The following is a 12,382-nucleotide window of genomic DNA, read 5'->3' on the forward strand; positions in this document are numbered from 1 at the left end:
GCTACTACCGTTCGGGACAGTTTTAAGAATATTCTGGACAGTTCGAGCGAATGATTTGGCCACCCATATCCCAGGACATGGGTCCCATCGGACATTTTTATGATATAATCGAGAGGATAGTTCGTCAACAGTTCCTACACACGCAACACTTTCGCAATTATGGGCAGCTACAAGGATGATTTTATTGGAAGCGTTTGTTTGGAATTGGGCTGTAAATACTTCAGAAAAGCCGAGAATAAATACTTTTGAAGGTTGGTGTTATAGAAAAATGTAGAAGATGGCATTGGTGGATTCGGGAAAAGCAATAACTTTGTGGTAAATGGTTTTCTCGTTGCTTTAGTAGAGTTTGGCCGTAAGGTATTTTAATCTAAATCGTAAGGTATTTCTTCAGCTTCCACTAGGAGGTCATTTATCAAAGTTGACTTAGACGCACTCAGGCATATTGTCTGTTTACACAATGTCTTAAATTAAACTCATACACACACACACACACACACACACACACACACACACACACACACACACAATTTCACAGAAGTTATGTGGTGGAATGTCGACGTAGTAAAAGTTTTAAACTGTAATTTATACAGAGTGATTTTGTTAAATGGGGACAAGCTGCAGGACAGGATTCCTGAGAGTATAAGGAGCAATAACTTCATAGGAACATGAGGCTAGAAACGCGATCCTAGGGAAATGTAGTGTCAGCGCTAAGGAAAGAAATCAGTACAAATTTAAGTCACGTCAAAAACCAACACTTAATCAGTTAAGGAACAATTTTACGTTCACGAATAGTGTACGGTGTGGCTGTTTACAACAGTGTGTGTGGGTGTTTAAATAACAACTGTGCCACTAGGTAACAGTGGTCTGATAAATACAGCCCAGTGCTACGGATGGGTAGGTGCACTGTTCGGAATTACTAAACTTTGAACACAGTAATATAAGGGGTACAGTGAACACTTAATAGCTGTTGGCTTAGTGCACAACAAGAATCACTTGACCCATTAGCCTGACAACTGTTCTGTGAAATTACTCGACGACGGTAACTACCTAGTAACACTAGAGGCACACTATAACTTCGAGGAGACTCCTGGTACACCATAGTCCGAGTAAAATTACTTGATATAGCCACTTCAAGCGTTGGAGCTGGTTTCGTGCAATCGTAGCGCTCACCATCATACCCGAATCGTTCGCCGTTTTCCGTCACAAAAATTTGTCAGTTCACTTTGACTTCCTTCTCCGTCATTATTTCTTGATGCATTTGAATCACGAACAATGGGACTGCCGCTTTTATTTCGTATTTCACCACACATGATAGCCATACCAAAAGCAACACACATGCAAACACACACACACAAACACACACGCACACACACACACACACACACACACACACACACACACACACACACAGATACATACACACACGCAAGCACACACACAATTGCAAAACACACGTTCCTTACACAGCATTAAACAAACACAACAGAATACTTCAAGATGTGATTCAGCGTCGCATATATAGTTGACATCCTCACAGAGAAAGGTTTACGTTAGATAAGCTTCTCACAATACAGCGTGAAACAGAACTTTTTAAGGCTCCAGTTTATCTTTGCGATTGGGTCGCAACAGTCTTAAGTATAAATACTGTAGCCGTATCGCAATGGTTGGCGTATTAATTTGATGTGTGAAGAAGGCAGCAGCCTCGAATATCGTGAAATGTAACAGTTCTTTTCTCAAAATGAAACTAAGAGAGTTACAATATTACTTTAATTTTTATTCGATTAATTGGTCCACATGAATTTTTTTTAAATTTCTGGTTCTATGTCGCATCTGGGGTCTGGCTGTGTCGCCTGTAACGTCTAACCGACTGCCAAAAAGAACTGCTCGTCGGTAGGTAAGCCCGGCAGCTCGTGTAGCCAGTGTGAGGAAGGTGTCGGGTAACCAATGATAGCGAAAAATTACGGTTTGCTTCTAGTGCTGAAACTGAATTGTTCCCGTCTCCAGTGTCTTCTTAAAAAGCTACCTATAATCGTCGTTAACAAAGCGATCGTGATTTTGGGGAGATTTTTGACTGACATTTCCTCGGATGTATCGCACATGACGATTTTGTAGTTAGCTTTGAACATGAGTTTAAATTCAGGGCGACAGAACTCATCGTCTGCCTCAGTTCAGTCATTTGTCGCTTGCAATCAGCAGTCGACAGAGCATCTCGCATTTCCGACACACCTCAAAGTGGCCACTTCCAACGTTGCTCCACGTTACACATTCACAGCATTTGTGACGCACCACCCGTGTTTGTGTGTCACCCATAACTGAGCGGTAGCCGGCAGCCGATATGGCAACAGTATAGCGGCAAGTGACAGACGTCAACCATCAAATAGTTGTAAACTGACCATGGATCAGCTGCAAGTGTGAGCTGCAAGAGCTGACAAGTGTGAAAATTATAGTACAATCAGCTTAACAGCTCATACACCCATGCTGCCGACAAGAATAGTATACAGGGTGTCCCAGCTATCTTGTCCACCCAAAATATCTCTGGAACAATAACAGCTATTGGAAAACGACTTTCACCGGTATCAATGAAGGGCTGGGGCCCATGAATGTACATATTTGGAAACATACATTCTGAAACGAAAGCATATGTGTTTTTTAAAACAAACTTATGTTTTTTGAAATGGACCTCCAATATTTTTTTCTTCTGCAATCCATAGCATGACAAGGCACATACACAATGGCGTTGATTGCATCGCTATATTCTCATTACATCCCGAGATATTAAGACGCGAAGTTGACGCTTGAAACACCCGACATGCGCTGCTAGCGCACGTCCTGAGGCTCAGGCGTGAGCCCCATGCTGCCCGTAATCGCGATGTGATTGACATGCGTAATCACACCTCCATACTTATCAAGAGGTCCGAAACGAATAATACGGTCTGCTGCCATCCTTCATTAACGTCGTATATTCCAGCAGGTATTTATCCCATAGGCTAGGGGTGATGCGGTTCTGTAACATATCTGTGTACCGCAACGTTAGTCACAAAGTTAACTTCGCTTATCGTTAATCCGTTACTAAAAAGGTAATGCCGCTCAACGTTAAAACTTTACTTTACTGTAGATCTAGCGCAAGTGACAGTTAATCATTCACTCGTAATAGTAAAATTCATGTTGATGGTTTTAGTGAAACGAGCAAGTGGATTGGAAGTCGTGACTCTGGTCTTACGAAGGCTAATGTGGCTACTACATGTTCGTACTACAGATCAGTTCCGCATTTTCGTGGGGGGTGCCTCCATCATCTCTAACCTGGCCAACAGAAATGATGAGGTGGTCCATTCTCATAGCCTTCCAAGTCGCCCGATCTCAGACCTATATATTTCTACCTGTGTGAGCACATGAAAGGTGTATATGCGGGACCCACTCTGAACGTGCAGGAACTGGAACAACGAGCCCTTGCTGCCTGAGACATCAGTCGTTTGCTTTATGGCACATTTGAACGTGTGTATCAGTCACTTCTGTGTTGTCTTTGAGCGAGTAAAATGACACATGGACGCCACTTAGAACATCACGTCTAGCAGTACTCTCTTCACAACATGTCGTTAACTGAATTGGACTGTATTAGCATAATGAATTAGTAAATCGTCGGTTGCATATGACCCATGCATTTTCTTCTATATGTCCGTCTGATCCTTTTTTGATTCCTGTCATCTGAGGAATCGTTTTGTGAAGATAGTCCTCACTAAGATCACCCCGTAATATAACGGAGAAATAAATGTTCACATTCTTTGTTAAATGTGGTACATTATCCCAATGACTCCAGTTACGGATATTGGACAAGCGATGGATTAAAACAAATGTGCAATTACCCCGCAAGGTATACTGTGTACACTAGAACTATATCAAAAACAAGAGCCAGCAACACGGTAAAGTGAACGATGGCTCACAGCTAAGTATTGGTACATAGAACCATTTATCGACAGTATGTTATGTGATATAATTAACTTTGCCATACATTTCCTTTACGTTTGTGAATACTCATTGCAAATCAGTACCAAAACTGAAATATGCGAGATCTTCCACTGACATGTCGGATTCCGTTCAATGTTTTAGGGACAGACAGATTCTCCAATGTCTGCTGCGATACCCTTCAATCTGTAAACGAGAAAATCAATAGAGGTAGTAAGATACAGAAAAACTAGGAATCTTACGCGATGATTTTTACAATCAAAAGTAAGGAGCGTAACTTTATGTCAAATCTCGATTTACATTCTGTTCAAGTGGATTATGGAAGCAAACGTTATATTTACTCATACCTGTTCGACAGCTTCACGTGATACCTCTGTCGCGCTTTGAAACAACTGCAGAAAAGTGCCAATAATATTTACTGCATGTAGCGATGCTATAACTTACAATTCCCCTCCAGCGTCTAGGACTTTACGAGCTGACGAGCGACAGAATCAGTTTATGATCAAACTTATGTGTTCGACAGAAAGCTCCTTGCACTGACAGTATATGAGCTGGCCAACACGTAAAATTGTGAGTCCACAGCATACGATTCGTTGTTGCCGAAAATGTATCCGGCATGTCTGTAGCTGCTCTACTAAATTGAGTGTAGACTAACCGTTAATAGCCAATGTGCCCACACTCCGACAGGTGACCTGCTGCCCAGGAAAAATATACATTAATGGCTTGCCCTTGCCACAAGTAGCTGGAGGCACTAACTAATCAGTAAACGAAATAAATAGTGATGTAATGTTGTTCAGTACGACGTACTCAGTCACCAATTGAAATATCTGCATTGTGTATTCAGTGTTTGTTTCCACTCATGATGGTGAATTTGCACCATATACAAATTCCTTTATTTTGTTCTCAAACAATCGATCAGGACATGGGTTAATGAAGATAAGAGTATAGCGACGAAGACTCATGGAACAAACGTGAAACAATACAAACCATTACGAGTAGTTGACAGAAATACAAAGTCAAAGAAGGAGAAGAGAGACACACATTATCTGTGCATCCGTACAGCTATAAGTAAGTACATGTTTTCTTCTGTTCGCATTGCAGGTTTCAGTAAATCTTTTATAATCGTCGTTTGCCAAACGATGTGTATAATAACAGTATTCAGTAAGTACATCTGCAAGTGTGTTCTTATGGAAGTAGGGAAGGGTTCGGTCATTTGTTTGAGTCAGTATCACAAAAATCAACATATTTCTAGGTTTTACTGTAATGTATTTCTTTTTACGACAGCCTTCCAAAAGTAGAAAGGAACTTCTAAAGAAGGTAAAGCGACGAAAACAAATAATAACTCGGGAAAATGATTACGACAAAGAATATGGAGCAATCGACTTTGCTGTCGAAGATGAGTTATTTCAATTCAAGGATCTCTATTAAATAATGAGTACTTGATATTATTGTAACTACTGTAAATAACACCAACACTGTATTGCAAATATGAAAAAGAATGAAATTGCATTTTATTACTTATTCCGTTTGTGTCATCTGTAGTACGGTGTCAAACAGTGACAGCCAGTGCCGTGTGGAAAGTAACGCAACATCGGTGGCCAGCAGATCCGTCAACAATAGGCAATGGCTGGAGGAATTACGTTGCTTGGAAACAGTCTGAGGCGTAAAACGAAAGAGGTAATTCGCTGCTTACGAATCTCTTCGTGCTTGTGTGGAAGACTACGAATCGTACGCGGTAAGCGTCAACTGTCTTTCGTTTTATTGTCGGCTAACGCTGTGTTTGCTTTTATCTCGGTTTGAATGCCAGATTTGAGAACATACACAGACCGTTCAACGTTCAATGATACAGGATGCAGTTGAGGAATACGCAGATTCATTTCATAACTCGGTAGTGTAGTAGTGGTGTGTGAGGTTTGTAGTGCACGCTGTATCGTTGAGGCAATAATTTTTTAAGTCTGCGTTAAGAAGGGACCTTAACTTTTCCCTTAGATAAGACGACGGAAATCATCGATATCTTTCTCGTGTCATTGGTAACATCGATGGAGGAAAATGTCTAAACTTGGATGGTTTGTTAATAGATGCATTTCGTGTTTTATCATGACAGTGAAAAATATTGATTAAACTGAATATACTATGATGCAGCTAACCGTTCCTATCTGATTGCACATGTTAATAATAATGTACCTTATCAAGCGGCTGTAGTTATGATACGACACACTAATTTAAATTTGATTGCAACGAGTGGAGCTAATTCAGTGTGGCATCTGACTGATCATATTGATTACACAAATGATGTTCTATCAGACACAAAATAATTGTGTATCCTCTTTTCGGCATATTTCCCTTCTCATTTAGGTAATGTATTACAATGTTCTATTATTATTTGGATTTGCCGTTAAATTTTGGTTTCGCCGTTTCATATTTGAGTCAAACTGAGTCACTGTGAAGTTCCACTTCGAATCATTCATTAAAGACAGGAGTTCTGCAGATGTAATAGTGTAGTGTCCTAGACCTACAGTGTTTTCTTCTACTGGCCTAAATAGAGCGTCAGAGGAGCTTTGGGCAGAGGTACTGGTACATCCAGCAAATCTTTAAGGAATCTTTTATTTATAGCCCCAATGAATTGCATAGTGGATAGAAACAGATGATATGGGTACAAAAGAAATCGCACTGTCCAAGAGAGCCATCATAGAAGACGTCCTTAAATCTGTTGAACTTTTTGCTAAACTGCAGCAGTTTGATTACATTAAAAGTGGTTCTGACGCTAACGAACTCAGGAGTGCGTACTGGCCGTCCGATGTGTCCGTGCGGTTCTAGGCGCTTCAGTCTGGAACCGCGTGACCGCTACGGTCACAGGTTCGAATCCTGCCTCGGGCATGGATGTGTGTGGTGACCTTAGGGTTGTTAGGTTTAAGTAGTTCTAAGTTATAGGGGACTGATGAGCACAGATGTTAAGTCCCATAGTGCTCAGAGCCATTTTTAGCGCTTACTGCAGGAAACAAAAGTTTGTAGGATTCTATGTAAGCCGAAACTGCGCACGATTAATTTTGAAATTTTACGCAGTGTTAAAAAATACCTAGTGAAAACATTTGCTGTTAGGAAATTTAACAGAGCCGCTGAAGCGAACACGAAAGTAAACTTTTGCATTTCATATTACAATATGACGATTTTTTTTAGGGTAGCATATTTTCTGATCAACGAATTGATCCTCCTGCATTACATCTTTCTGTTGCTTTTTATCCGCTAATGAAATACAAGAGTTGATCAATGACTCATAGGGACTCAAAAAAGATCTTATTGTGGTAGGGTTCTGACATTTGTTGAAACCTAAAGAGAATCTTGGTTTGACTGTTAATAGAAAAATCTGCAGGGAACGAAACTTCTTCTTCCTAGCTCTACAACTCCTGATGAGTCTTGACTTGTTCCATTCGTCCCTGTCCAGTGTCTTGCGTCTCCATCCACTGCCACCAATAATTTTTTAATATTATTGTATGTCAGCCAAGTAACGAAACGATTATCTTTCCCAGCTTCTTTGCTGACTAGGTTTTGTAGCAGTTCTAAGGTTGTGGGGTTCTCATGTCCCATGAGGAAAACATGGCCGACCCATTTCATGCTGTTTATTTTAATCCTTTCAGAACTGAATTTTTTCTATAGGAACGAAAATTTTTCTGTATGTAATAATGCTCTCTGGTTATTTTTAATGATTTTTAGACGCTAGATTGACTCAGAAATATGTACCTATTTTCAAAATATACGTTATACACTTTTCTTCATTTAATGGATTAAAATAACTAATTACGAAATATCATCTATTGTAATAAACAGTAAAATGATCATTCAATAATTACCAAGTGAAACAAAAGTAACAACATCAATTATACAGTGGAATATAGCTGATCAATTACATTCTTGTATTCTGGTGGTCATGAGCAGCTGCGCACTGCTACATTTATTTGTTGATATTTTCATAGCGATATCCAACAGTTGGCAGGACTTGCACTTGATGAAATTGTTGAACATTCACTAATGTGTATCTCAGCTTTCCATTTGGAAAAAAAATACTTCTACTGCAGCTAAGACACAGTAAAAGTTACACGATTGTAGGCAAAAGACCTGAAGGGGTTAATGAACTTTGAGATTTCAAGGTATTTATATAGTCTGTAAAGCACAATCTTCATTGACTGGCCCATAGATTTTGCATAGCATTATTCGTTCAAAACATCCAATTACCTCTTCACAATCTTGTATCAATGTCCAGGTTTCTGAGCCATATGTTAAAACTGAACTCCTTAATGTTTTATACATTGAGATTTTGCTCTTGGGGACAGCTTTCTGGACTTACGTTGTGGGGCCACCCCATAGTTGCATTTATCACCAACGCGCATGCACCACTTTATTTCCATACTAATATCATTTTTTATGTTATCAGCGTTCCCAAATTGAAAAATTCACTAAAACATTCTATTGGCACCTGGTGAGTTTCTAATACTGTATTTCGTTTAGTTTTATTGATGTTCACTCCCAGTTAAATTTCTCTTATTGCTTACGCCAGTGCCCTATATGTTTCTTTAGCAGAAAGTTCTCTTCTTGCAATAATACCCACATTATCAGCTTAGGCCTGAACCTGCACCATTCTGTTGTATACTGCGCCTGTTGTGTTGATTTGAGCTGTTGTTATTACCTTCTCCAGTGCTTGGTGAAAAGAATACGTGAGAGTGCAACCCCTTCCCTCAGCCCACAGTTAGTTTCAAAACTTAGTGTTAAATTCCCCTGTATCCGTACTGTACATACCACTTTTGCTATGGTCAAACTTACGAGGTGTATTAACTGTCGTGGTATGCTCAGATCATTCGTGGCGTCAATAGTTTATTTCTTTTCACGGTGTAATATGCTACTTTAAAATCAACAGAAATGTGATGTGTTTTTGTAATGTATTCCCTTTTTTTTCTAGAATCTGCCTCAGGATGCGCATCTGCTCAACAGCTATTTTGCGGGATGTAAAGCCTCCCTGACGTCACCCAATTACTTTATCTACAAAATACTTTACATAGATACAGAGCAGCGAGGATAATATTTTATATGCGGTGTATAATGATATAATTCCCCTATAGTTTGTACATTCCAGGATGTCCCTTTCTTATGTGTGGCGGATGTGACTACCTTTTTCCACTCATCTGGGGTGACTATTTACGCCAATATATCTGCGATGTGGGCGTGCATGCATCTAATTAGAAGTTCTTATTCACACTTAATAAACTCCGCTGGCAAGATGTGATTGCCAGGTGACTTGGTGTAGGCTAGTTACTCCCTATCAGATCTAAGACTGGTACCTATTAATAGAAGATTAACTGAGTTCCTAGTATTGTGATGTGGTTACACAAATGCCATTTTATGTCATTGCTATGCTGCAACCTCTGCTACAAACATGTTACGTGATGCAGCATAATTTATGAGCCATAGTCAGATGATATTAGTTTCTGCAGAGAGACTGTGAAAACCAATAGCACGAAGGAAGTCTCGCTTCTCCCCTGTCTTACCATTCATGTGTCCTACCACACACTGAAAATCTTTTCTTGGAAACTGATGATAAGCTAGCTCCAGTTTCTCGTACAAGACCTTCTTCTCTTCACCGGCAAGTCAGTAGTGGCGTGGTATGTGCATTTAGCGGACTATAGTTAAGGTATTTCCCTTTTACTAGGATACGATGTATCCTTGGACATATTGTTCTAAAACCAATCACTAGTTGTCAGTGCTTCGATTGACTACAAATAGCACAACAAATATGTGTTCACTATTGTGGCTTCTGTATTACATAGGACACTTCTGTTTCTGGAAGGTACCCTGTACAGTTCATCTTATCTCTTGCAGGGCAATGGTATTCACCTTGTATGGTTTCACTATTTCGAGTAAAAACAGAAACACGGGACAGTTACAACCTAGCAAGTAAAACAACCCCGACACTGCTGTGGAAGGTGAAAGATTTCAATTGAAGGTCACAAATATGACTACTTGAGGCAGTTATTATTCTGACACCAACTGTGCATTTCCAATACGAACGACAAAGAAACTACATTTTCTTGTTTATTCCGTCCACCTCATTTATATAACGATCTCAAACAGTGAGGGTCTGTGACATGTGGATTGAAAGATCATCGTGCGACGAAAAAGCACTCTTTCCACTGCGTAACATCGGTGGCCAGCAAATCTGTCAACAATAGGGAATGGCTGGAGGCGACGAGTGACGTTGCTAGGAAACAGTCTGAGGCGTTATACGAGAGAGTTGATTCGCTGCTTACGAATCTATTCGTGATTGCCTGGAAAGACTACGTATCTTACGCGGTAAGCGCCATCTGTTCATTTATTGCTGGCTAATGGTGACATTACTTGTTCCTCTGTTTGAGTTTAGAAATTTGAAAAGAAACACTGCCCGCTTAAATTTCCATTATACACGACGCTGTTGAGCAATACATAGCATCGTTTCCTGTCTTGGTAGACCACTATCTGCGTCTACCATTCGTAGAGACTGCAGTATCGTTGGCTGAAGTATTTGTTAGTTGTTTGTTACGAAAGAGCTTAAATGTTCCCATAGATGGAACAATGGGAATCTTTGATACGTTTCTCGCCTCCCAGGTAAAATTGATGTAGGTAAATGCCTGATCTTGCATGGTTGGGTACTAGTTTAAAAGAAAATGGCACTGAGCACTATGTGACTTAACATCTGAGGTCATGAGTCCCCTAGAACTTAGAACTACTTAAACCTAACTAACCTAAGGACATCACACACATCCATGCCCGAGGCAGGATTCAAACCTGCGACCGTAGCGGTCACGCGGTTCCAGACTGAAGCGAATGACTCATCGGATACTTTAATGTCATATCATATATTTTAGAGTCCGCCTCCGGTAGCTGAGTGGTCAGCGCGACATACTGTCAATACAAAGGGCCCTGGTTCGATTCCCGGCTGTGTCGGAGATTTTCTCAGCTCAGGGACTGGGTGTTGTGTTGTACTAATCATCATCATCATCTCATCCCCATCGACGCGCAAGTCGCCGAAGTGTCGTCAAATCGAAAGACTTGGCTCAAATGGCTCTGAGCACTATGGGACTCAACTGCTGTGGTCATAAGTCCCCTAGAACTTAGAACTACTTAAACCTAACTAACCTAAGGACATGACACACATCCATGCCCGAGGCAGGATTCGAACCTGTGACCGTAGCGGTCGTGCGGTTCCAGACTGTAGCGCCTTCAACCGCTCGGCCAATCTGGCCGGCTCGAAAGACTTGCACCAGGCGAACTATCTACCCGACGGGAGGCCCTCGTCACACGGTAGGTAGGGAGGTAGGTAGGTATTTATTTATTTCTGAGACGAGTTCCACATATAATAATGGTAATGTGTCCGAAGCGTACAGTAGTGTTCTTACTTATTTAAGTAGTGTACCAGAGGAGGTTTCGACGAGAGTTATTAGTATTTCGGGCAACGCTTTAAAGAAAGCTTTATTTATGATCCCCATAAATTGATTATCGGATAGAAATAGATGGTACGAATACAGATGTAACGGCAGCTAGTGTGGCCGAGCGGTTCTAGGCGCTTCAGTCTGGAATTCCGCAATCGCTACGGTCGATGGTTCGAATCCTTCCTCAGGCTTACGTGTCTGTGATTTCCTTAGGTTAGTTAAGTTGAAGTAGTTCTAAGTTCTAGGGGACTGAGGGCATCAGATGTTAGTCCCATAGTGCTCAGAGCCATTTGAACAGATATAACGCAAGAAAGAAATTGCGATGTCCGAGAGAATTATCATAGCAGATCGAATAAACTTTGCTTACCTTTATGCTATGCTGCTGTAATTTGATATCCTAACAAGTGGTTCTGGCACTGACGACCTGAAGAGCGCTTTCGCCGAGATACAAAAGTTTGTAGAACTCCGATGAAGCAACTTAACAAACAATTAATTATCAACTTTTAGGCTTTATTGCAAAACGCATATTGAGAACACTACTTCTATGGGAATTTAACTGAGCCGCTGAAATGATCACAGAGCTATACAGTAGCAAATCATGTTGCGGTATGACCTTATTGTCTTGTTTTGGGGCAATGTACTTTTCTGACAACGGCCTGATACACCTGCATTACTTCTTTCTGTTGCTTTATCCGAGTAATAAAATAAAATATTAGAGCCATGACCCAATGAGACTGCCGGATGACCGACTTCTGGAATGTTCCTTATCTTTATTGAAACTAAAGAGAGACGTTGTTTGAATATTAATAGAAAAAGCTACGAAGAACTTGTCTTCTCTTTCTTCCTGCGTCTACAGACTTGGATAAGACTCGGCGTGCTCTAGGACACGAATCCATTCGCCCCTGTCCAGAAACTTCCGTTTTCATGCCAAGACACCAATAATTTTTAAATCTTATAGTATGTCATCC

Source organism: Schistocerca cancellata, chromosome 2, assembly GCF_023864275.1.
Source record: "Schistocerca cancellata isolate TAMUIC-IGC-003103 chromosome 2, iqSchCanc2.1, whole genome shotgun sequence".
Lineage (NCBI taxonomy): Eukaryota > Metazoa > Arthropoda > Insecta > Orthoptera > Acrididae > Schistocerca > Schistocerca cancellata.